Source organism: Heteronotia binoei, chromosome 3, assembly GCF_032191835.1.
Source record: "Heteronotia binoei isolate CCM8104 ecotype False Entrance Well chromosome 3, APGP_CSIRO_Hbin_v1, whole genome shotgun sequence".
NCBI lineage: Eukaryota > Metazoa > Chordata > Lepidosauria > Squamata > Gekkonidae > Heteronotia > Heteronotia binoei.
Window position 1 is genome coordinate 121,994,568 of NC_083225.1, and position 26,516 is coordinate 122,021,083.

At 41.6% G+C, this 26,516-nt stretch overlaps 1 protein-coding gene across 1 annotated transcript in view; it reads right to left on the reverse strand.

The window, feature by feature from the left end:
* ROBO1 (roundabout guidance receptor 1) overlaps nucleotides 1–5,760 on the reverse strand; it is a 1,194,505-nt gene extending 1,188,745 nt beyond the window's left edge. The window contains exon 1 of the mRNA XM_060234426.1: nucleotides 5,437–5,760. The gene's annotated coding sequence lies outside the window, so the exon portion shown is untranslated. The remainder of the gene's footprint in view (nucleotides 1–5,436) is intronic.
* Nucleotides 5,761–26,516: the final 20,756 nt, after the last annotated feature.

A 26,516-nucleotide genomic window follows, 5' to 3' on the forward strand; every position in this document is an offset into this window, starting at 1 on the left:
CTGGGTGAGCCCAGGACTAAGAAGGCCCTGGTCAAGGACAGCTGGATATGCTTGGGGCCAGGGATCACCACCAGATAGTTATCCAAGGAGCATAATGCTTTCCTGGGGACATACTGGAGGAGGCAGTCCCACAGACTGCTCAGGGCCTTAAAGTGGCCAAGGACCAACACTCAAGGCCTTAAAGTAGTCAGAAACCAGAAGTGAAAGTTTTGGTTACCAGAACTTGAAGACAGACCTCCCACAGGCATCTTTCAATTATTTTATTGGTCTTCTTTTCCAGACACATGTTAAAGTGGGATGGAAAAAACAAGGTACACTGGAAATAAGGAAGGCTACCATTTTGATGAGCTAATTCCAGTTTGAAGAAAATTCAGTGATGTTTAACAGCTCATAACTAACATATCTTTTTCTGAATCCCAGATTCTCAAATGCAGCACTAATTCAATTTAACTCAGGTAGCATTTACAAGCCGAAGTCTTTCAATTATACACCGGAAAGAAATTATATATTTAGAATTCAAACATTCTTAATTAGAAATCTTTTGCTTCCAACTTGAAGCTTCTCATTACATTCTTGAAACAGTATGGGACTAATCTAGCTTTAAAACAGAACCTGTCCATTGCAATAAATTAACGTGCACTCACCACCCACATTCACACCCACTTATGCAGCTATCCTCTGATCCTTGTTATAATAAGGTAGCAACCTTAAGCATTTGAAGATTTCAAATCAGCAATCACAACTAGGCTAGCCATCTAGAATAAGATATAAGGTCAGAAAGCATTACTGAAGTTGTAACTTTTTCTTGACAGACAGTACAAGCTACTAACAGAATTACAGCTGTATATTTTTCATAACATAACGTTATAGTGATGAGAAATCTTAAGATAGTCAATATGTGAGCTGATTAGTAGTGTTCGTGTGGAGAGCATAACATTCAAATATCTGTTAACCATGAAGGTTACTGGATAGCCTTGGACCAGACACAATATCTCAGCTTACTAGGGATGTGAAGCAGTAAAAAAAAAAAAAAGGCTGAGATTCCAATATTGTTAGAATAATCATCTATTCAAATTCTAGCTATCATGAGCAATTACAGACATAGGATCTCATTTTTCCCCCATGACTATGGTTGCCAGATAATTTTAAAAATAGGTTGGACTTTGAAAGACCACTTGATGAAGAACCAACAAGAAAACATTTGGGCACTGAGAGAAGCATTGTATCTTATGTCAACAGAACAAACTGCTATTAAAGCAAAGAAGCAAGGAATAGCAAGAAGTGGGCAGGCATACTTGTAAATGTAGAGGGGTTATAGTTCAGAGGGATAGTACATGCCTTGTATACAGAAGATTCCAGATTCAATCCCTGGTTAAAACAGAGCACAGGATAGAAGTGCTGTGATAAATGTTTTGCCTGAGATTCTGGAGAGCCACTGCTAGACAATGTAGACAATAGTGAGCTGGTTGGTCCAATAATCTGTGTAACCACCTTCATAAAAGGCTTCTAGTGTTCCTTTTTGAAAAAACAGTGATGCCAAACCTCTAACTATCTAGACAGTGAAGCAAACTAGCTGCACCTTTGTGTAAGGGTGGCTTTCTACAAAGATGTAACATTTCCAGTTCAAAACAGAGGCTAAAAGGCATAAACAGAACCTAGGTTTTCAAAATGTAAACAATGTAACCTCTAACAAAGCCAGCCATTTGATTAAATGGTGTGATGCTGTTTTAAGTGAGCTTTTGAGCAGAAATATCTCTCTTGAGTAGGGTGGCTCTCTCATTACTCTGCCTCAAATATATACACAGCTCTAGCATAAATTTTCAATACAGGATTTCTTGCTAATTCCCTATTCTTACATTTGACTGTAGCCCAACAGCCTTGTAAAAAGTTTTCTGTTGTACTGAAAGAGATATCTAAAAAACAAAACAAATGCACATAAAATGCATTAGTGTCACCAAACTGTTGTTTTGAAGAAACAAAAAAATAACCTCTGAAACTATGACTATATTGCATGAGCAGTTTAATATTGCTACAGAGCCACTGCAAGAACACTTTCCTGAAAGTAAGCCTCACTAAACAGACTTCAATAGGATCCTGAATAGACCTGTTTGCTAACCTTTTTACTGACTCCAGTAACAGTTTTTTGCTCCACAAGCACCAGATGATGATTACATTATACCTAGTTGATTTGTTCAATTCAATATTATATTACATGCACAAAAGCAGGCAAGGTTTCAAAAGCAGATAAGCAGACCTGCTCTTGGTCATATGGCAACCTGGTTATGCCTTACCCTGTCCAGTCTAATGTTTAAGTTCTGGACCCCAAAACTAAAGTCTTGTTGCATCCTGGTTCAGTTTACTATATATAGCCTGGTTCCAGTTGTGTTTACTATACATACATATCTCTTCCCATTTGAATCCTGAATACAGTCTACCCTATTTCCAAGTATCATGCATAATACTGGTGGCTTATTAAAATACTCAGAATCATATTTGTTATCATGCTATTTGCCAAATATTGCCAAAAAGCTGAAGACAGCTACTTTTAACATATTCAAATTTCTAGCCAATTATGATTACCTGGATTGCAAACACAGGGATTACTTCAGTGTCATATAGGAATAAACCCACTCATTGTTTTCTGTCACATACACAGAAAAGTCTTCTGGATTGATATAATTTCTTTCTTAGTTTTGGGGAAGCAAAGCTAAACAGCCCAGTGTCACAACAAAAATGCATTCCATTCTGCATGCTATTATTGTTTTTACATAAACATATTTTTTAAAAGTCTGAAGTATACAAGCCCTGTAATTCTACAGCATTCTACAAAAAAATTCCATAATATTCTATATGTATCCGGAAACGCTTGGCTGGAAACCACTAGTCACTCTGGCATATATCTTGGAAGCCCTTACCTGTAATTCTGTTATTTGTGGAACCTGGTTGTGAACATTCAAGGCTTAATTACTCATGGAAACACATGTGCTTGGAAAAGACTTTTATGTAATATCCACTGGGCAACACCAACCTTCATGTATATTGCCATGTCTGATAACTGCAAGTCTGACAATTGCTTACCGGCTCCCGCAGGGGTGGCCAACGGGAGCTCGCCAGATGTTTTTTGCCTACAATTCCCATCAGCCCCAGCCAGCATGGCCAATGGCTGGGGCTGATGGGAGTTGTAGGCAAAAAACATCTGGAGAGCTACCGTTGGCCACCCCGGATAGTATTATACGCATGTGTGTTGGATTGTGAAGAAGGCAGCGGTGGCTAAACCCTCAGAAGAGCTAATGCCTAAGTGCGGGGCGAGGACTGGCTGTTAAGGCCATCAAGGAAAGTCCCAGTGGATCGTTGGCTGGGACTGTCTCCTCCGGGCCAGCTCTGCGCAGGCCCGGAGACTGCTCTTCTCTGCTCGGCCAGCTCCATGTGAGGTGTAAAGACGAGAGAGCCACATCGCCCTGGCTGGGCGCGCGCTAGACATGAGACCCACCTCACCGTGGCCCGCTCTGCACAAAATCAGAGACCTTTTCTTCTCGCCTAGGACTGTCCCGTGCGAGGACAGACGAACATCATCGAGGACTACCGCACACAAGAAAAGATTGCCCTCACCACCACGCCACAGGCTGGCCATTCCTCCTTTTGCGGGCATGGGCAGGAATGGGTGTGGTCATGGAGGGGGAGTGAGCTTCCCCGAGGCAGTTCTGCCTTTCCAATCCCCGTTTCTAGTTAGCTAACTTGGACTGTGCTAGGGATGCTGGTCTCCAGGTACCGGCGTGGGTTTTCCGATTTTTAGGGACCCCACGTGAAAAGAGCGGGTGCTGCGGGCTCCCCCTTGCAAGAGGTAATTTTGCCTCTTGCAAGGTGGGGAGCCGGTAGCACCGGTTTGGAAAGAGTGGGTGCCCTACTCTGCCGCTTGCAAGAGGCATAATCACCTCTGGCAAGGTGGGCGCGAGCAGTGCTCACTCTTTTCAAGTGGGTGCAGCCGGCCCCTTCCTTGCAAAAGGCAGTTTTGCCTCTTGCAGGGTAGGAGCCGCTGCAGCTCCCCGCCCCTGCCAATTTAAAGGAACGTTTCCCTTTAAATGACTGGAGGAAAGGGGTGCGTGGGAGCTGCTTGGGGGTGGCCCCTCCCAGATCCCCCTCTGGGGGACAGAATTGAAAACCTAGCTGTGCCGCGGAAAGTGTAGAGAAGTCTGTCGAGCAAGAAAATGATAGGACGGTGGAAAAGAGGCGCCAGCCTCATGTATTTACCTTTCTCTCCCCTCCAGAGGATTGCGGGAAGGAGGTCGAAAGGGCAGCCTTTCGCCCTTCCGAGTGTCACTTCCCCCTCTCCTCACAATGCGACTTCTCCGCATGCAGCCCAGGATAGGGAATCGTGTGTGTGAAAACGATGCAGGGTTGCGGCACTGACTGCTGCAGCACGAACAGCTGTTACTGCAGCAGAGCTGGCGAGCCCTTTCCTGCTTCCCCCCTCTTCACGGTAGCCTGCAGGGGGCTCCTATTGTGTTAGGCAGCGGCGGCCACACAGCCCCGCGCCTGACGGAGAGAACAGAGCGACTTTCCACGCCCCGTAGCCGCCCTTAGGAGAGGAGGGGGATGTGCCTTCTCCAACAGCAGCAGGGAGCTTTTCATCAATAATACAGACGCTGCACGGATCCCCCACCTGCAATATGCTTCCTAGTTACCAAAGGGTTTGACTGGCAAGCAAAATTCCGGCGGGCGGGGTGGGGGGAAGGGAGCCGATTTCCTTGATATGTTATTAAGGGGTTATTTCGTTCAGAGCCTACACGCATAACGTTGGAGGCAGGCCGTGAGTTTCCTTTGCAGTCTTTTAGAATAGCATTTTTTTAAAAAATCTTACCAAAAAGTATATGGGAGTTGGGCAAGGGGAAGAAGACAGAGCACTTCTCAAAAGAAGATAACGAAACCGATGCAGTTTGATCATGCACGCACGGATTTGCAAACTGCCAGGAAAGCCAAAGACAGCGTCCCAAGTAGGAGATCTCTTACCATGCGGCTCTGCGGTGAAAAATCAGTTCCTGCAAAGTTGCTTTTCCAAACCAACAGTCTATAAATCAACCAAATGGGTGGAGGGGAGAGGGAAGAGAGGAACGTACTCTTTTTCTCTGCTTGCCCAAGCATCGTGAAAATCGCTCTAAAATAATCAACCTTACGCCCGTGGAGAGTTTCAGTATGTACCTTAACATTTGCTATAGTATCATCGCCGCAGTAACCTGGTGGTAACTTTAGATACAATAACAGAGCTTGTCCGGATGTACCCGCAAAGAAACTTGTTGGTTTTGCATTGAGGACTTCATCTTTTGATGGCTGTCCTAGTTCCTTTCTGTGTGTATTTTTTAAAAAGAGAGAGAACTAGTTCGTTTCGTACTCAATATAATCTTTAGAAAGCCCAACATTTCTGACATTTGCAGCACTTACCCTCAGAGATAAGGAGGCTGTCAGAAAACTCGGAGCTCCATGCTTCACGCAGTCCTCGCAACTTTCCTTACACAGAGACCTTTGAGTTCAAGCAGAGAAGCAATTCAAGGGACTTTTCACCATAAAGGAGGGATGAAACTGGATTTCTTCCCACTATCAGGACCCCGGAAAATCAAATCCTTCTTCAGACGAGAATTCTTTCAGACCCGTTATCTGTATTACCATTAATGCGCAGAGCAGAAGGCATTGCATACAAATAGATCCAAGTATGAGCTTCTATTGGTGGCTGTGGCAGGCCCCTGGGTCCTACTGCTCCATCGCAGCGAAACTACAAAGCAGCAATTTGCAAGCGGCTTTGGAGGAGGCATGAATGGGGCGGGGGCCGGGGCTGAATTGATTGGTTACCTCTGCCATTGTAAAACGTGTTGCTGATGTGTAACCAAGTAAAATCCACATTCAGTAGCTGTCCCGGGTTCCTGGTATTAGTGGCTTTTTAATTAGAATTAAATATTGAATATTTCTTTTTCTTTTTTAAAAAATAAGTATCTAATGGTAAGATGAAGAAATTAGAGGTGTGGGTGGTCTCTGGAAATTTGATTTGCATTGTTTTAAGACACAGTGGACACAGAGCAAGAGAACTTCTTTTAAATCAAGTTTCCTGAAACAATCAGCCTACCAGATAGATCTGCTAAGGGACATTTCTATGATTTTGCATGCTGATTCACTGCCCACTTTCTCTATATTTAGGACTGCTTGCCATTCCATTCTACTGTCTGATGCAGTGTGCTTAGAGCACAGGCAAGCTTACATTCTGAATAAAACTTTGTTGGTCTTAAAGTTGCTACTTGACTCTGCTTTGTTCAACCAGCCTACCAGACAGAGTCCCTTAATAATAAGAGTGTCTTACACCCCTATTTCTTTTTTTTGGGGGGGGGGGGCAATCCTTCTGGCAAAGAAAAAAAAAAGAGTAAGAAGACTCCCTGCTAAGGAAATGCCTCATATTTACTTCCAAAAAGGGCTATCATCAGAATCACTCCCTCCTGGCTACCAGTAGGATAGTTTAAGAGTTCTCACATGGAGCTGTAGAACACCAGTGCAGCATTGCTGGTGATTGCTGCAGTTGCCCTTTGGACAAACCATCAGCATTGGGGGCTGGAATCCCTCAATCCAATGGCCCTTTAGCTGCTATTTACTCTTTTATACCCGGCATACCATTTAACCCATTCATATTTTTGTAAGGATGTATAAACTTGGCCTTTCTTTTGGCAAAACTAAATGTAAGTTAATATGAATGAGGGTTTAGAACTGTTTTCAATTGTCTTCTTTTTAGGACTTTAGCATTAGGTTTATAATTTTGGGGGGAAATGTAGGTTTTGGACACATACAGGTCTCTGTGCCAGAAAAACAGAAGGAATGTGTGAGCTTTCCCTAAGCATCATTGTTTTTGTTTTTCTCATACAGGTCACCAGATCAACAGCTATCCAGTTAGACATAAATTAATACCATCATACTTGATTCTTTTAAAATATCTTATTTTTAAAATGAGGATGTGTATATTGTTTTAAATTTCTAAGTGATGTTTATTGTTATTTATCTATGTAAGATATTTATATTCCAGTCTCTTGGAACAGAAAGTCCTCTGAGAATCCTGATCAAAGCAGCTTCAATATTTGAATATTCTAATAAATGTACATTGTATAACTATATAAGGGACAGGATTTGGATCAGAAATCTTGTCTGTAAATCTCTGTCCTCGTACTAACAAATAGTCCTGAACAAGTTAACATTTGCCAGAGTGGGTGTAGTTCAGAGCCAGTGTGATATAGTGGTTTGTAACATCAATATTGTGACCTGCATCTAAGGGTGACCTAACACAGCCAAACATATAGGCACCCCTTTTCTGAACTACCCAGGGTCCCCCAAGGCATTGCTCTGAGTCTGTGCACAGTCCTAATCAAGGACACAAAATTGTGGGAGATGGCCTAAACATGGACCGAAGAAAGCTGCTAGAAAGCAAAGTAATTGTTTCCTGTAAGGGTACTTTCCCACCACCACAGTCCCAGGTAAGTGACATGCATTCTTGCACAACCCAAGAAAGCAAAGCCATTGTTTCCTGTAAGGGTACTCTCTCCCCACCACAACCCCAGGTAAGTGACATGCATTCTTGCACATCCCAGAACATACATCTTTGCTGTTCAGAAGCTTCCTTTGTCTTCTAAAGTATACATCTCGCCTCTCTGTAAAACACTTTAGGGTTTCATCTTCGGCCAAATCTCTTTAAGGAGATTTCTCTCTGCAAAGTAGATAAATCTGTCACTTGCAGTCATCTTTCTGAACTATTGTCCTGATTACCAAGAAAATATTAACTTTCTGCTAATTTTGTAATTATGATATTATCTAGTCTGGATGTGGTTTGTTTAATGTTTCTGTAAGCCACCCAGAGCCATCTTGCAGGATAGGGTGGGGTATAAACTGAAAAAATTAAGTTAATATAAACCAACAATTTAGCAGATACATTGAGGACATGCCTCATCAGGGAGTCATCACATCTTTTGTTTAAGGGTTGGGAAATCTCAAACCCAACTTGCATGCAGTTGCCGCTTTGTCTATGTTACTCTTCTTCCTGACACCTCCCTGGGCATTTCTGCCTCTTCTGCCACAGTCGTTTGTTGTCCCCAGGGTGGCTGGAGCAGCACATTTCTATCTGCTCCCTTCTCCAACCTCCCTTCCTCCTCAGTCTCATCCACTGGTCTGCTGCAGGGGTACTGTCTGCCTGCATCTCCTATTGAGTCCTCCCTGGTTCTTCAGCTGCCACTGAGTCTTTCATTGGGTGTCTCAGGTAAGTCTTTCTTGTGCTGTCACTGCTTTGGCTGCTGCTTGTGATGCCTCAACACCTTTGCTGGGATTGTTTCCTTCAGGGCCTTTTTAGTAGAAAAATCCCAGCAAGAACTTTTGCATATTAGGCCACACCCCCTGCTGCCAAGCCAGCCGGAACTGTGTTCCTGTGCGTTCCTGGTTTTCTTTTATATCCTGTGGCAGGCTGGTTTGGTCCCACCCTCCCTCTGGCAGCACAGCCTGTGCATTTTTCCTTCTGCCCCAGCTGTCAGCCACACGACCCACTACATTTGCCATATTGGGGGAAACATAATTGGCTCCATGAGCTATGAAGAGCTTTTAAGCATAGGTATAATGCTGCTGGAGGAAAGAGTTAAACGTCCTTCTTTCCCCTTTTCTATGTTACGGATTAAACTGATCTGAATTGGAATCTTTCAGAGAGCTATTGACAAATACAAGCAAACACACACAATCAGATTTTCAGCATCTTGTGTGGCTTTCAGTGCAGAAATGGGAAATGTGGATGGTTGCCATTCAAAATCCTTGACAAGAAATGAATTACTTCTCTCAGTGTGTCTCACCTCATTCCCCCCCCCCCCCATACCGGTTTCTTGATTGGTGAACTTGTGGCAGTTTAATGGGTATCTTCTGTCAAAGGGAACTTGTTGCATAAGTAGAACAGATTTTGAGTCCAATGGCACCTTTAAGACTGAACCAAAGTTTATTCAAGGTATGAGCTTTCATGTGTAAACACACTTCTTCAGATAATTAGAAATGGAAGGTAGAGTTTCTCATCTATAGGCAGTTGCCTCTACATATGTGAGCAGCAAATTGGCATACAACCTGGACTTTTTTTGTAGCAGGAACTTCTTTGCATATTAAGCTACACTAACCTGATGTAGCAAATCCTCCTGGAACATTCAGTAGGCCCTGTAAGAAGAACCCTGTAAGCTCTTGGAGGATTAGCTACATCAGGGGGGTGGAGCCTAATATTAAAAGGAGTTTCTGCTACAAAAAAGCCATGCATACAACTTAATGAAAATGTTTTGACACATGCAAAGACTAAATAGCAATAACAAGCTAAGGTTATTACATATGTCAGGGGTGGCCAACAGTAGCTCTCCAGATGTTTGTTGCCTACATCTCCCATCAGCCCCAGCCAGCATGGAAAATTTGCTGGGGCTGATGGGAGTTGTAGGCAAAAAACTTCTGGAGAGCTACCACTGGCCACCCCTGGCATACGTCAAAACATCTTCATTAAGTTGTCTGCTAATTTGCTGTTCCCCTTTGTAGAGGCATCTCTCTCTTTATATGAAATGCTAGCTTCTATTTCTATGTGTCTGAAGAAGTGTGCATACACGTGAAAGCTCATACCTTGAATAAACTTCTGTTTGGTCTTAAAAGTGCAACTGGACTTGAAATCTGTTCTACTGCTTCAGACCAGGCCCGTAGCCAGGATTTTTCATTTGGTGGGGCCCATCAACAGTATTTTTATATGGTGTGTGGCCCAACATTTTTGTGGGCTGCCAGTATTTTGTGGGACCACCAATTATGCTCATACCAGACACATTATGCCCATTCTTAACAATGATATGCTCATTCTTAACAATGATATATAATTTATTTAATTCAAAAATGCAGACAAGTCATTTTTTACTCAGAAATATTAAAAGTTTATTTTAAAAATGTAACAATTACATATTTTGTTGTTTGTCATTTAAAAAGACCACTGCAAATGCTGCTGGTTATCACTAAGATTGCTCGATATTAAAGATATACTGAGTATGCTACTAATGTTTCTGCTTTATCAATTACATGCTAACACTTACAGATATAATGAATATAAGGCAGAAGTGATATAATGAAAGCAAGTAAAAATGTTATTCTGTTGCCTATAAGATGCTTACCATTACAAATGTATTGAAGACCACCAATAATGCTTCTCAGTTATCACATACAATGCTGCTGATTATCACTAAGATTGCTTGATATTAAGGATATACTGATTACTGCTACTAATGTTTGTCACAGTGATAATGAAGATAAGGCAGTTTTCACTCAGTAGTGTTGCTTACCATTACTTATATCTTGAAGGCAAGTAAAAATGCTTTTCTATTCTCAATAAAATGCTTGGTATAACAATGTTATTACAGTAATGTTTCTAAGTTGCTAACCATTACAGATATGAAAATGAGGCACTTTTCACTTGGAAGTTTAGTTTGTCACTCATGAATGTTTCCATTGCACTGCTCTTCTCAGCCTCCTCTCAGGCTCAGGACTGGATTGACAGGGGAAAAGGTAGAACAAAATAGGAGTCAAGTGCACCTTTAAGACCAACTTAGTTTTATTCAGAACGTAAGCTTTTGTTCTGAATAAAACTAAGTTGGTCTTAAAGGTGCACTTGACTCCTATTTTGTTCTACTACTTCAGACCAACACAGCTGACTACTTGGATCTATCTACAGGGGAAAAGGTAGTCTGCCAACCTCCAGGACTGGATTGACAATCCCCTGGCAAGGTACATTTTCCCCTGTCAATCCAGTCTTGGAGGTTGGTAAAGTACATTTTCCCCTGTCAATCCAGTCCTGGAGGTTGGGAAAGTACATTTTCTCCTGTCAATCCAGTCCTGGAGGTTGGGAAAGTACATTTTCCCCTGTCAATCCAATCCTGGAGGTTGGGAAAGTACATTTTCCCCTGTCAATCCCATTCCAGGACACTAGCAATATCTTTTGACTTTACTGAAAGAATCCTTTCCAGGTTTTTGTTACAGCCGTTTCTGTGCTTCAGTGTAGATAGATCCAAGAAGGCAGCCTTGTTGGTCTGAAGTAGTAGAACAAAATAGGAGTCGATTGCATCTTTAAGACCAACTTCGTTTTATTCAGAACGTAAGCTTTTGTGTGCATGCGCACTTCTTCAGATGAGGAATGAGGTACAGTAAGCAGAGCTACATATAGCAGCTGGGGTTTGGAATGCAATGTGGTACAAAGTTAAAATCCATTAGCAGAATTTTCCCCTGTGTTTCAATGCATTTCAATGAAGCCCATGCAAGTCAATGGACAATTTTCTCTCTCATTATATCCTATGGACCATCCAGGCTCTGCAATAGTTTCCTATGGACAATTGTTACAGGCAATGCTTTTAAGTCTCTTATTTTTGATGGGGAAATTAGCTAAGAGACTAGGTAGAGCAAATTTAGGAGTGAGGATCTTTTCTTTCAATGATACAGCGTTTGGGTTTTCAACCAAGAATAATCCAAGCAATTGTAGTTTTATAGTGTTTACTTAGGATACGTAGCAAAAGGATTTACACACACCAACGTATATATATTCAAGCAATCAAGAGACTAAGAAAATAGAGGTTATCGATAGAGGAATTCAAGAGTTGTTGAAACGGGTAATATTCACCTGATCCAGAAGAGGAGACGTCCGTTCAATGGGAAGTACACGGAGAGGAACGCGAATGACCAGGGTAATGCGCCCTATGGACCCAATTACAGGAGTAATGGGTGGTACAGACTGCAAATGGCACCCTACAGAATGCACACCGAGGTGGGTTTTTGACCCACACTATATAGGGGTTTGACGAATGGGGGTCGTTAGTTACCAAGGGGCTTTGGTGTTCCATTGATGGCTATCTTGAATCGCTATGTTGGGAAACTTCACACATTTTGCTAGGATGATAAGCTTGAGGCAATTGAATAATTTGTTACCGGTTCTTGGATGACACTCGGAAAGGGATCAAAGACTTTTAAGGGTAGGATCAATCAAACTATGCATTTGATTGGAGTTAGCAAGGTAAAGGTGATAGGCTGGAGGAAGAGACAATTGGCAAGTAGCAAAAGATCAGAATGAGAGTAGCACTTACCCGCAGTTCCCATGTTATTATGTATCCTGTTTGGGCGGAGGCGCTGGAGGGGGGGAATGGGTGAGACTACACTGAGAGACAGATTTCAGGCGCCAACCAAAACAAGCTCTCTACTGGGTCCACTCCACCTGTTTAGATGGAGTGTTTTCTTGGCCTGTTTTTAATCGGACTCCATTTTGTTTAACAGAAGTAGGAGACCCTCTCTCTTTATTTGCACTGGGGTGATCCATTTTTATCAGGCAGCGCCTCTCAATAACACAATCTTGTCATTTGTTTTAGTACATCCCCCTCAAAGCATATACTGGGATTCCATTGCCCCCCCCCCCAAGAAATTTTTGCTTTTTAAAAGTGCATTCCAGTCTGGCTCTGGCAACCCCCCTACAGACATTTTGGTTTGTTTTAAAATTGTATCCCAGTGGATCTGGCACATCTTGGATTCAACCCCCCCACACACACACACACTGCAATGTTAGATTTTAAAAGTGTATTCCAGTCTTACTTTGGCAAACCCCCTACCCCTGAAGAATTCTTGTAGTCAAGTAAGTTTTAGATTCAGGAGGAGAGACAGCAAAGGCAGAAGGTGCTTGCTTGCTGGCTTAGAGTGCAACACGCTGTGTTTTCATGGGGGGGGGCATGTCTTGCCGGCAGCAACAGACTTTGTTTGTAGGCAGGTCACAGAAGCCAGCCAGCCTTTGATTGGAGGAAGTCTTGCTGGAGCCACTTGTTGATTGGATAGCCTCCCTCCCTTCCTGCATGCTTTGCAAACAGGAAGAAAGTGCTGCTGAATCAGAGCAGCAGCAACAGTGTCTAGCAAAATTTGTTCAGCACAGCGCTGCAAGGCAGAAAAATGTACGGTGGTGAGTGTCAAGCATGGAAGTTTCAGATAACCAAGTGATTGTTTAATACAAAGTCTCAGTTTATTGATAATCCATTGTTGCTTCAAGGTGGAACACCTTGAAAGTGATACAAAGTACTGTAAGGCATGAAGCTTTATGGGTTACATCAAAGCACATAGGAGAGATAGTTTAAAGACATAACAACGACATGTGAATTACTACAAATATGCAACTTGCTATCTCTGTGGTTAAAACTTCCCTCGGTCTCAGGCATTTTTGTTACAGTTGATAGTTACAGCATGGAAACCTTTCCGGGAGGCACCTACTATCAAAGCATGGCATTCCTACATTTGCTACTCAAAGGTGGGAAAGGGAAAAGGGAGGTGAGAACAAAGGAGGGCTACTTAGCTTTCATATGCAATTACATGGGAAAATATTCTACAAGAAAGAGCAAGACTTAGAACTTAATACTGAGTATAAACCACATGCTTGACAGTCAACAGGACTGAATGGAGGGGCCACATAGTTGGAGGGGGGTTTTGAAAGGTGGGGCCATGCCCCTCCCGGGCCCCACCGTGGCTACAGCTATGCTTCAGACCTACATGGCTGCCCACCTGGCTCTATCTTGTTGCATAATTGTGAACCTACAGCCACTTTTACTACTCTGAAGCAGCAATGCCCAAGCTCCTGTGGGTTCAGATCACCTTGTAACTGGCAGTCTTGAATACATTACTGGTTTTATAATGATCATTGAATTGTTCATCAGAGTTCACTGGGTGGCTGCACCACAGTGCTCATAGATGCTAGACTTCCACATTGCCTTTCAGCCCAGTGGAAATGCCACACAGGCATGATTCATTCCCTACAACCAAATTTATATATACCAGGACCATCTTCCAAAATTTATTAGTTTAAAATTATATCCTACCTTTCACTGCTCCCATTAATAATTTCCAAGTATAACCACCAATGTGTTTTGTGTGTGTGTGCAGTTTTGCAAAGGAACACAGGGATTGTAGTTTCCCATAAATAGAGTAGTATCAAAAAAAATAAAGAAACTGGTCACATATGGTCTCTGCAAGTGGAATGAGGTCCTATCCTTGTTCCTGGAAACAAAATGATTAAATAAAAGAGGCTTATATCTGAGCAGACCTGATTAGACAAGGACTGGGAAGGTGGTGGTGGCAACAACCACCACACAATTTTTGTAATGTGGAGAGACTTTACCTGGGGAGAAGCTGGAGGGAAAACTTAAGACTTGGTAGTAATTAAAAGGGAGGGAAAGAGAAGAAAATGGGGCACAGGGAGATGCTATTGGGACTGCTGGAAGAGAGACAACAGAAATAGTTGAGGAGGGGTATGTACAGAAAACAGAGATGCTCAGTCTACTCCCAGGGACCATCATTCCATTTTAGAATCTGTCATTCCCATCCCAAAGCACTTGTGGCTGCCATTATATACAATGAGCCTTCAAAGAGCTTCCATTGTTTCCAGTTTTTTCATTTTTGTCATTTGTTTTAATACATTCTGTTATCCAAGGTCACGGTGTGCAAATCTTATCTAGGCAATGTGGCTGTACACTAGGCAATCTCTCATTGTTGGAGCATAGCTTTGGGAAAGGCAAGGCTAGGCTTTTCTTGAAAGATGTGGAAAAATTGCCATGTGTGGGTCTGTTTGCAAAACAAAATACATTCCCTTTCACAGCTTGCCTCCCTGTAAAGGATGAAACAGCTAACCATTGGCTATGCATGTCAGAAATGTGTTCTGTTTCAAACAATGAGTTTGAAAGGCCTTCACGAAATATGTCCCACTAATGAACTAGTTCTAGGATCAGTTCACCAGTATCATTTCAGCCGGTAAGGGTAAGTTCATGTGGTAAACTCATTTATCATGCAGATTGCAGCGACTCTGCTCTGACACTGGCAATAATGCAGAAGTATTTAAGGTACCTGTCCTTGTATTTGATGCACTATGTAGAGATTAAGTGGAAACCAAATTTGGTAACTTTTCCTATACAACAGTCTTTCCCCAGATCATTTGCCTTCAGTTGAAGAACCTTGCTCTTTGTCAGCCACCTTCTGGATAATCTCCTTAGGCAGGGGTGGGAAACCTTTTTTTCTGCCAAGAGCCATTTGGATATTTATAACATTATTCACGGGCCATACAAAATTATCAACTTAAAAAACAGTTCTCTGCCAAGGAAGAATTATTTAGGCCATCAAAATTAATGCAAATAATTGTTATTTGAAGTCATGTGGAGAGATCCTAATTTGAAGTCATGTGGAGAGACCCTAATTTGGCACACGTGCACACACACACACAGAGTAAATGCCTAGATCCAAGGCTTTTTTTGTATAAAAAGCCTAACCAGAACTCATTAGCATATTAGACCACATCCCTTAATATTAGCATATTAGGTCACACCATCTGGGATAATCAAGTGCAAATTGAACTGGGGGAATCTGGCTCCCACCCCCACTCCTTCCACCCCCCCTTCATGTGGAAATTGCAGCTGCTCCCAGCAGACCTTTAAAGGTATCCACATACCCCAGCAGCAGTCCTCTACAATGCCCACCACTCAGGCTCCACAGAGAGGGGGATGAGGAGAGAAAGGGAAATAAATGGGGGGAAGAAAGGGACATAAAATGGAGGGAAGAAAACATAATAAAGGAAAATAAATGGGGGGAAGAAAGGGAAATAAATGGAAATAAAGAAATGGAGGGAAGAAAGAGGAATAAAGGGAAAAATGGGGAGAATAAAGAGAAATAAAGAAAGGGGGAATAACGGGAAATAAAGAAATGGGGGGACAAAGGGTAATAAAGGAAAATAAAGGGGGAAGAAAGGGAAATAAAGAAATGGGGAAGAAATGGAAAGAAAGGGGGGGAAGAAAGATGAATGAAAGGAAACAAAGAAATGGGGGAAAGAAATAGACAGAAAGGGAAATAAAGAAATGAAAGGGAAACTTACCTGAACTGTGACAGTGACTTTTCCAGGCTTTGCAGTGATCCTGGCTGGCCATCTGGGCCCTGAGGAGGCCGCTGCACAGTGCAGCTGGGCCCCATGATCCTTGCTGGCCAGCTGGGCCCCAGGTAGGACACCACATGGCTTGACTCAGCCCAGCAATCCTCGAGGGCCAGACCAAGTGATCTTGGCAGCTGTAAATGGCCCTTGGGACAGATGTTCCCCACCCCTGTCCTTAGGACTGAATGGCCTTTTAAGTCTTCATTTCATGGCAAGGGTAAATGAGTGAAAGTACTTTCTCTACACTTAAAAGTGAATGTCTTTTTTTGCCTCTGCAAAACACCTTTCCAGATCTGATTTTTTTTGTGATATTAATTAAAAAACCATGGGAGAAATTAGACAGCAGACATGTTCAAGAGGCTCTGAAACAATTTGTACTTAGAGATATAAAGACAAAGGATAAGGGAGCAAAGGAAACACAGGTTCCAAATATCAAGTCCCTGATCAGTGATCAATACCAAGTTATTCAAAGAATAGACTTCATTGAAATACTGACAGTTCCAGAGCAAGATGGGTCTTGCAAAAACTAACTTTGGCAGGCAAATGTCCTCTACTTATATTAAGTGTATAAACCTTTACACATTCAACCCAAGGCATGAAGCAAGCTGTCCCTTCCTCTGTTGTTCCGTTCCCAGGCCCCTTGCCTTGACTTTCTCAGGCTGAAAAAATGCTTTATTAGTTACATAGTGACAGGAGCTGGCTAAACACGGAGCAAAAGTTACCGTTTAGCTAAAATGTCAGGAGGCAGTCTTGAAATACTACCCCCGCCCCCAAAAGGCCCTCCTGAATCTCCCAGTTTGTCTGGATGGTAAGCTTTAATGAGCTGCAGGGCACACATGTCAGATGCTTTCACCCATTCGACGTCACTGATAGGGAAATGAGTCCATTTTACAAGGTAGCACAGTTAATCTCTCTTTCATTTTGAATCAAGTATGTCCTGGACCTCATAATGAATCTGACCCCAAACGAGGATCAGGGGAGGAGAAGAGGTCGGTGGTCCCCATGGCAAGGGTCCAGGATTACGTTTCAGGAAGCTTCAGTGGAAACAGGCATGAACGTGTTCATAAAGTCACTTTATTAATTACTCTCTTGATGGTGAAAGGACCCAGGTATTCGAGACCCAACTTCTTGGACGGCTGAGAGTTTGGGAGGTTCCTGGTTGAGATATAGACTCTCTCCCTCACCATGAAGTCCCAGAGCCTTCCATGCATTTTATCATACTGCCATTTGTAAGAATCCTTAGCTTTTTCCAACTGGGCTTGTATCTCCCCCCCCCACCTGTGTGCAATGTTGGACCACTATTCCAAACATTTGAGTGAGGAGGTAGAGGTGGGACCCCCCAGGAGTTCAGGAAATCGTTTCCCCTCATAACCATTCACAATGAGGAAGGGGTAGACTTTCGTGGAGCTGTGCATGCTGTTATTATAAACATATTCCGCAAAGGGAAGGAGGGGCACCCAGTTGTCCTGCTGATAGGTCACATAACAGCGAAGAAATTCTCCAGCACTCCATTGGTTCATTCGGTCTGCCCATCTGTTTGTGGGCGATAGGCCGAACTGAGCACTTTCTCGATGCTAGTCAATTCACAAAGCTCCCCTCAGAATTTGGCAACAAACTGGGACCCCATTTTGGAAATCACTTTGGAGGGGAATGAATAAAGTCTAACCACTTGTTGTAGGAATAACTAGGCTAGTTTTTTTTTAGTGGTAGGTAACTGGTTGCAAGGGACGAAGTGAGCCTGCTTGGAGAAGGTGTCCATCACCATCCAGATCACTGACTTCCCTTGTGAGGGGGGTAGATGTGTAATAAAGTCCATAGAGATACATTACCATGGCCGGGTAGCCATCTCGATGGGTTGGAGTTCACCCCCCCCCCCCGTTTCTTGGCCATGATGCAGGCAGGGGCCCCCATAACACATTGGGAGACATCCTTCCATAGTCCCGGCCACCAGAACTGTCTTTGAACGAGGTGTAGGGTTTTCACAAATCCAAAATACCTCCTAATTTGGCATCATGTGAGCGCTCAAGTACTCTTTTGCAGAGGAGGGGATACATAAAGTTTAGAGTATCGATACCATAAATCATCCTCTTGCTGGGTAGCTTCCCCTGCCTCCCCAACAGACAGGGGGTTGTGGATCAACTCCTTCTTCAGGACAGAGTAAAAGTCACTAGCTGGGGTGGTTCTTGGTTTGCCTCTCGTGCTTGCTTATGTGTAGTGACCAATGCTCCCAATTGGGTGGGTGTGAATAAGGAGTTCACTACAACCTCCCTCTTGCTTTCATGTTGTGGGAGGTGGGACAGTGCATCTTCCAGGAAATTTTGTTTCCCTGGGATGTAGCCCAGAGTGAATTGGAACTGGGAGAAAAATCCTGCCCATCTGATCTGCTTGGTGGAGAGCTTGTGGGTGGCCACTAGTGCTTCTAAGTTTTTATGGTCTGTCCATAGCTAGAAGGGAACCCTGGACCTCTCCAAAAATGGTGCCAACTTTCTAGAGCCAGTTCTATGGTGGAGACCTCCTTATCCCATAGCGACCAGTTCCACTCGGTCACAGTAAAATTTTTTGACAAGTAAGCACATGAATGTAGCTTCCTGCCCCCCCCTTGCAGCAGCACCCCCACCCAGGCCACATCACTTGCATCACACTGCACAACAAATTTCTTGTTCTCATCAGGATGGACTAGGATGGGCTCCGAGTTAAATAAGGTTTTCAGCTTATCGAAAGCTTCCTGGCGTGAAGAAGTCCAATCCAGGTGTGCCGCTGGTTTTTTTGCCTCGGGCCCCTTTCCCTTGGTTTTCAGGTCTGTGAGTGGTAGCGCCATCTTGACAAAGTTATTCATTAAACTTCTGTAAAACTGGTGAACCCAAGGAAACCCTGTAGTTACTTTTGGGTCTGGGGAGGGGCTCAGTCCACCACCACCTGGATTTTGGCTGAGTTCATCTCCAGACCCCCTGCTGATACTCGATAGCCCAGGAAGTGTAGTCTTGTGGAACTCACATTTTGATAACTTAGCAAATAGCTTATGGTCATATAGTCTTTAGCACTTCCCGTACCAATGTCACATGGGAGGGGAGATCCTTGGAGTAAATTAACACAGCATCAAGGTAAACAACCACCCCCTTGAACAGATGTTTTTGTAGGACATCATTAATTAGGTTCATGAATATGCCTGGGACCCCTTGAAGGCTGAATGGCATCACCAGGTACTTGATCTGCCCAAGGAAGGTGTTGAAGGCTGTTTTCCATTCATCCTCTTCCCTGATGCGGACTCCAAAGTAGGCAGCTCTTTAGTGGAGATTTTCCCCCAGGACACTTCACTATGGAGGTCCCTGATAAGCAGGATGGGGTATGGGTTAGTCATCGGAATTACATTGATCCCCCGATAGTCTGTACACAGACTCCCATTCTTTTTCATGAGGAGCAACACTGGGGCAACATAGGGGGAATTGACTGGGTGTATGAACCCCCTCTGTAACTTGGTATTGATAAACTTTTTTAGCTCCCCCTGTTCATGGTGGCTCATTGAGTATAATTTAGCTTTGGGGAGGGCCTCCCCCCAATCAGTTCAATGGCACAGTCCATGGCCCGGTGAGGGGGAAGTTCATTGGCCTTGGTTGCTTCAAACACCCTTTAAAAGTCTTTATATGCCAAAGGGATGGACACCACCTCCTCCATCATCATACACATTCTCTCCACTTGGGGAGGAGGCTTGGGACCCCACTCCTCTCTTCACACATGATTATCACACTTCTCGTCTTTGAAATAAATGGCGTGGCCATTCCATCAAATTATGGGATGGTGGTCTGCCAGCCACTGGATCCCTAAGACCACTTGGAAAATGGCTGAGGGGGCGATCACAAATGGTCTCTGTTCCCGAGGCGCCTCCACCCCCACTGCATATGGGATGGTTTCCTATGTGCACGGGTCACCTTTCATGGGTTCCCCATCCATTTGCTCAAAAAGTAGGGGCTAAAATGTCAGGAGGCACTCTTGACACCAAAATGCAGAAAAGCTATCTAAAGCACTCTATCTGATTTTCTAGACTAATTACTAGCAAGATAGGTGGCTTCACATGGATTCTGATGGATAAAGGTTCACAAAATCCCATACATTCAATTAATAATTTTAAGAGTTTAGGTTCATGAAGGATACTTGTTGCTATAAGAAAATAGGGAAATGTATGCTATTTTTTATCTCATGGTCAAGGCCAATGAAAATAGTTCCCCAAGTTATGGTGAATTGTTGCATCCTTTACCTTGAATCAGTTTGTAAGACTGACTCATTTCGGAGCAGGAAACAACTGGGTGAGTCCACCATGATGGGTGGCAACTGTCACACCCACTCTCTTTCAGCAGAGATACCTATATAAATCAAGGTTATTAGATCTACTTGCTTATGTGACAAATGGTGCCATCATAAAAACACTTTCCTGGGGATAAGCCTGTTGTATAAAATGGAAGTTAGTTCTAAATAGACATGCCTTTGATTGTTTCTGAAATGTATGAGAGGGAGTTTAAGACTACTTTGGGTTCCCAAAATGTTCACTTGCCACAGCTACCAAAATGGTTGCTTTTTTATTTACATAATCAATAAATTAAGCTTGGGGCTTGTTTTCAGTTACTGTTTGTTAACTATGGCAAACTATAGCATTATGATAAACGATACAGAAATTCTATATAGAAACAGAAGTGTAATAAAATGTATCAATTTGCAATGAAAATATCCCAAAATAAGCAGCCTTTTGAGTAGCCCAGAATGCTTTATCAGGCTATTGTTTTAGTAAAAAATCCAAAACAGAAAAACAAGGGAGGGATGATAAAAAGGCGGAATAATGAAGATTTGTCACCAGGAACTATTTGGAAAAGTAAAAGTTGTGTGTGATAAAACTACTATAACAATTTAAACATCGGTGTAGGAGAAATTGACATATTTATTGTGTATTCTATAGGGATTAATAAACTAGAGCAGGAAGATTGGTTATTAAACCAAAGTGGATGGGCAGTTAACCATCTGAGCAAAAATTATGCCTCTGTAGTGAAACAAAACAAAGAGGAATAAATCACTGAATCATTTTATTAAGACAATTAAAATGCAATTGCTTGATCAATTATCACTGAACAGGTAATAGTATGATGCAGGCAGATCAAATAACTCATTAAACAATGAAAACAAAAACTAATGCAAGTCTGTGAGTTGAATTTAAAACCAGATTGCAGCACCTTAAGGAAAGAATTCACTGGGAAGTTTTCATGCACATGCTGCATTGAAGTGGATGAAAATAATATACCGTAAGAGCTCTTTCTGGTCCTTCCATCCAGCTCATTGGGACATGCCAGTAGATTATATTCTAAATAAATGAATGTATATATAAAATGTTAAATATGTACACTATATAAAATCCAATCATATTATTTCTGGGAAGAATTTCTGGGAAGAATTGTGATATAGTCCCAGAAAAAATTATTTTAGATATTGAATAATGCCATTTACATTTAGACCAGTGAAGACTGCTATTTTTCTTGATACTGACTGAATTCTTTATTGGGGACCTGTATGTGAAACACCCATGGATTTCCTATTCTTTTAAAGATAGATGACAGCAGCAAAGGGAGGCCAATTTGGATCATGACAATGGTGCTGGGGGGCGGGGAGGAGAGATTCTCCCATGCCATTTTCCCAACACACATATGAATGCAGTGCCAAAATGACAACTAGTAACACCAACACATGTCTAGGATTTTCTGTTGACTGTAAATCATGTATATTATAGTTTTTACTGTATGGTTTTAAAGTTATATGTTGATTTTAATTGTTAGCTGCCCTGAGCCCATTAGGGGAGGGCGGGATATAAATATGATAAAATAAGTATACAAGCACACACAACACTGCTATTTGCTCTGCTGCTTTGTGTACATATATGTTCCTCTCATTGGCAAACAGTGGACTGAAGATGACTGGCACTGGTGGAGTGAAGTGGACATGAACAGTTAACTCCCCCTACCAGGGGTGTAAACTACAGGAGGAGTGTTTCCCCAGGATTTCCCAGAGGGGGCAATGCCCCCAGACTGCCAAGTAGTATCATGAAGCAGCTTCGGCTGTCAGGTTCTCAAGTTCAGTCAGTCCCATTTGTCTTTGTAGCAAGTTCCTAGGAGGCACAGGGCTGATTTTGTTTGTTTGTTTTGAAAGAGGGGGAAAGGATCTTCAGTGGATAAAAACTGTATTTGAAGAAATAATCGAAAGAGGAAGAGCATGAAAAGCATCTGTTTTTTCCAGCTTTGGCGCCTCTCTGTGAGAGCAGTTGCAGACTTCGTCCTGATGACCACCCTCAAATCTCTCAGCTGGAGGGTCTCTCCAAGGGGGTGACCCCATCTGAAGACCTGGGAAGGGTCTTTGGGAGCAAGCAGCTTGACAGGTGGCAGTTGAGTTTCTGCAGCCCGGTTGCTGCGGAGCTCCACTGAGTTGATCTGAGCTAATTTCTGTGGACAGAATTGGACTGGAATTTGATGGGGAAGGTGATGGTGGAACTGATCAACCCCCTCACTTCCTGAACTTCATGGCTTCTTAAAGATTTTCCTCTACGGAAATTTTTTTTTCCTTTGAAATTTGCTTTGTGTCCATGAGAATGCTTTTGCTTTTTCAACAGTTCTATTCTTTATTAATTGAATATTGCCTTGTGGGAGGCATCTGGATTTGATGTTATTTCTGACACTGAAAACTCTGAATGTAACTCGGAGCTGGAAAGCTTAGCTGAGCCAATACTGCGTAGCTTTTAATTCCTCCCCCCCAAAAAACTCTGACTTTTACTGCCTCTGGAGAACATATTGCTGGATATTTTAGATATTTTCTAGTAGATATTTGAACTTAATTCTGTGCACTCTGATTTGCTATAACTCACTATAGCTTACTGTGTGGATTATTAACTTTTTGATCAATTTTAGGGGAGTGGAGTATAAAGTGTTGTGCAATATGAGAAGGCTTGTTGGATGATCCTTTACTGCTAGTCTGGCTGTGGAACTTTTATTCAATCCTGGACTGTGGGTTATAAAATGCTGTGTTTTTGAAGGTTCTGGCAGATTGCTGCTGGTTCTGGATTTTTTTTTTTTTGCCCAATCCTGGGCTGTTGATTACAAATCTGTTACTTTTTTGGTGGGTTGTATTTCTCTTTTTTGTTCTCCTGTACTATGGATTATAAAACACTGTTTGTTTGTTTTAAATATCTTGGTGGACTACTACTGTTGGTGGAATTTTTACCCAATCCTAGGTTGTGGATTATAAAATGCTGTATTTTTAACAGATAAATTGGATTATTTTCTTACTTTCTCCTCACTCTGGACTGTGGATTATAAATTGCTTTGTTTTTTAAAATTCTGGTGGATTACCTGCCTCATTTTGGATTCAAGACTATGGCGCGTTGAGTGTGGAAAATTTTTCAACCTTGGTTGTGTCATTTGGATGCTTGAATCTCCTTTTGGAAGAAGACTACTGGTAAAGCTCAAACTGCTTCTATTATACTTTCCTGCTGTACTGTTGGATGAAACATTAACTTTGAGTTTGGCAAGGGTGAAAAGATACTTTTGGATAAAGAGAGACATAATAGATCTGGTAAAACTTTAAACATTGACATTGTCGGTCTTCATGTATGAGAGGGTTATTGTTTATGTCTGGACTCAAGCTTGATATTGTCAGTACTTGCATTTGTGTATAAGAGTGTTATCATGTATGTTTGGATTTAGACCTGTATTTTTGTAAACTTTCATTGTTTATTCAATTTATGGTGCATATTTTGGTTTTGCTGTGTTTATTGATAGAAAAAGGAACATTTTGTTCCTAAATATTGTGGTGAATACTTAAAACATAAATACTGAAGAAATATTGGTGATAAGTATGTTATAAATTTTGTTAGAGGTTAATACTAATTTTATGGAAATGAGTAGAAAAATGAATAAACGAGCCACTACCCATCACCTTGTATGCCCCCTGGCCTTACTAAACTTGGTTCCTCCAGGATGCAGGAGGATATAAAAGAAACACAAAATTCTCTCTTAAATGCAATCTCCCAACTGACGGACAAGATGGACAATTATTTGATCAAATTTCTGAAGTTAAACAAGAGCTTCAGGAGAGTAGAAAGCAAGTCGCTGAGACTAATAAGGCTTTAAAAGCTTTGGATACCAAGGTGTTGGCTAATACCCCAAAAGTGGAAGAGGTTGAGAAAACCTAAAAACTCTGTGGCAGTAGAGTTCTTAAATTGGAGATGGACAAAGCTGCCTATATGTTAAGATTTCAGAATGTACCAGAAGATAAATCTGAAGATCTAAATAAGATAATAAGTGGGGCTTTGGCAGATGTGCTCCAGGATGAGGTATCAAAAATTGAAGAAGATATAGATCAAGCTTATTGTGTTCCCTCAGCTTTTGCTCATAAAAATGTCCTACCAAGGGAAATACATGTCAAGTTCATTAAGAAGAAAGTGAGGGATCTAATTCTTAGGCAAACAAGAGATAAGCAAGTAACAACGGGAGGATCAAATGTGAGAGTTTTAAAAGAGTTCCGTGGCCTGTGAGACAGAAGAGAAGAGAATATCAAGCTTTATCATCTTTCTTGAGGGAAAGGAGAAATCTTTCTACAATCTTGTAAGTTTCCTCCTCTTAATCTTATTGTTAATGTATCCAATTCTGCGGCTTCTAATAACTTTTGTAAAAATTCATTCCTGTCTGGTATTTTGGGGACCTTCCAATATTTAGCATATAAAATTCTAGCCACAGTAATAATATGCACCAAGAGTTTTTTCTCCAGTTTGGGCATATTTTCTTTAATGACACTCAACAAATATAATTCTGGAGTATGTAGAAGCCTTACTTTAAAAAGTTTTGACACCAGATATTAATTTGGGTCCAATATTTTTTGGCATGATTACACTGCCACCAAATATGGTAAAAGGTCCCCTTTATTTTCCCACATTTCCAGCATTTGTTAGAATACCTCGGATAAATCTTGGCCAACCTTTCTGGAGTCAAGTACCATTGATACACCGTTTTATATAGGTTTTCTTTAAATACCGATGATTTGGTTAGCTTTAAATTTTGCTTCCAAATTTTTTCCCATTCCTTCAACTCAATATTAAAACCAAAATCTTTCAACCATTTTACCCAGCTCTCTTTGATTAGCTCATCCTGCATTTTATTCTGTAACAACCAATTATAAATGCTAGAAATAAGTTTCTGATTATCTTGTATTATCATATCAAATTCATTTGGTTTTTTTAGAAAAGCCCATTGCCTTGTCAGCTTGATATCTTGAGTTAACTTGCGTCTTTGTCCACCAATCTATTTTAATACTATCATCTAAATTCAGATTATGAACAGTATCCAATAATACTCCGTAGTTATAATTAATATCCCAACAGTAAACATTAGGTTGCATAGAAACTTCTACAGGGAATAACCAATAAGACACATAAGTATAAAACATTTTTTTAATTTCCATCCACACTCTATAAATTAGTTTCCTAATTACATGTCTGAAAAAAATGTTACTACCAGGAGGGGCCTGGTACCAGATATATGAGTGCCAACCTCTAACTAGACCTGCACCTTCTAATAATAACAATCTTTTATTTTCCAATAAAAGCCAATCCTTGGCCCAAACTAGACAACATGCCTTGTAATAAATTTGCCATTCAGGTCTAGACCCCCTCTCATTTTACTATCTTGCAGGATTTTAAGCTTTATTCTTGGCTTTTTGTTTTGCCATATAAATGCAAGCATCATCTTGTTAAGCTGTTGGAAGAAAGTTTGCGGTAATGTGATAGGGATCATCTGAAACAAAAAAAGTATTCTGGGTAAGACATTCATTTTAATAGAAGCAACTCTCCCCAACAGAGAAATTTGTAAGTCTTTCCAATTAATCAGATCTGCTTGGATTTCTTTTAATATTTTGTTGTAATTGTCCTTTTGCAATGTTCTCAAATCACTTGTCAGATAGATGCCCAAATACTTAACTTTCTTCTCATGTTTAAAAACAGTTTCCTTTTCCAAATGTACCATTTGTTTCCTCGTCATGTTTTGTGTCAGAAATTTAGTTTTGTGCACATTTACTTTAAAACCAGATATCGCTCCGTATTGTTCAAGTCTCTTCTTTAGATGTTCAATTGAATAGATGGGATCTTCTATTATAAATAATACATCGTCCGCAAAGGCTTGAATTTTGAATTTTTCATCTTTGATTTTGGCACCTTTAATTTCATCATCGTCTCTTATGCTCTTAATCAGGAATTCCAATGTTAAAATGAAAAGCAATGGGGGCAACGGGCAACCTTGTCTCATACCCTGTTCAATATCTAGCACATCTGTAAAATGCCCATTAAGATTTATTTTTGCATTTTGCTTAGTGTAAATCGCTTTCACTAGCTTGTTAAACTTTTCTCCGCATCCAATGGCCTTTAAAGACTTTAAAATAAAGCTCCAGTTAACGTTGTCAAATGCCTTTTCAGCATCTAACATGATACCTGCAAATTGTTTATCGGGAT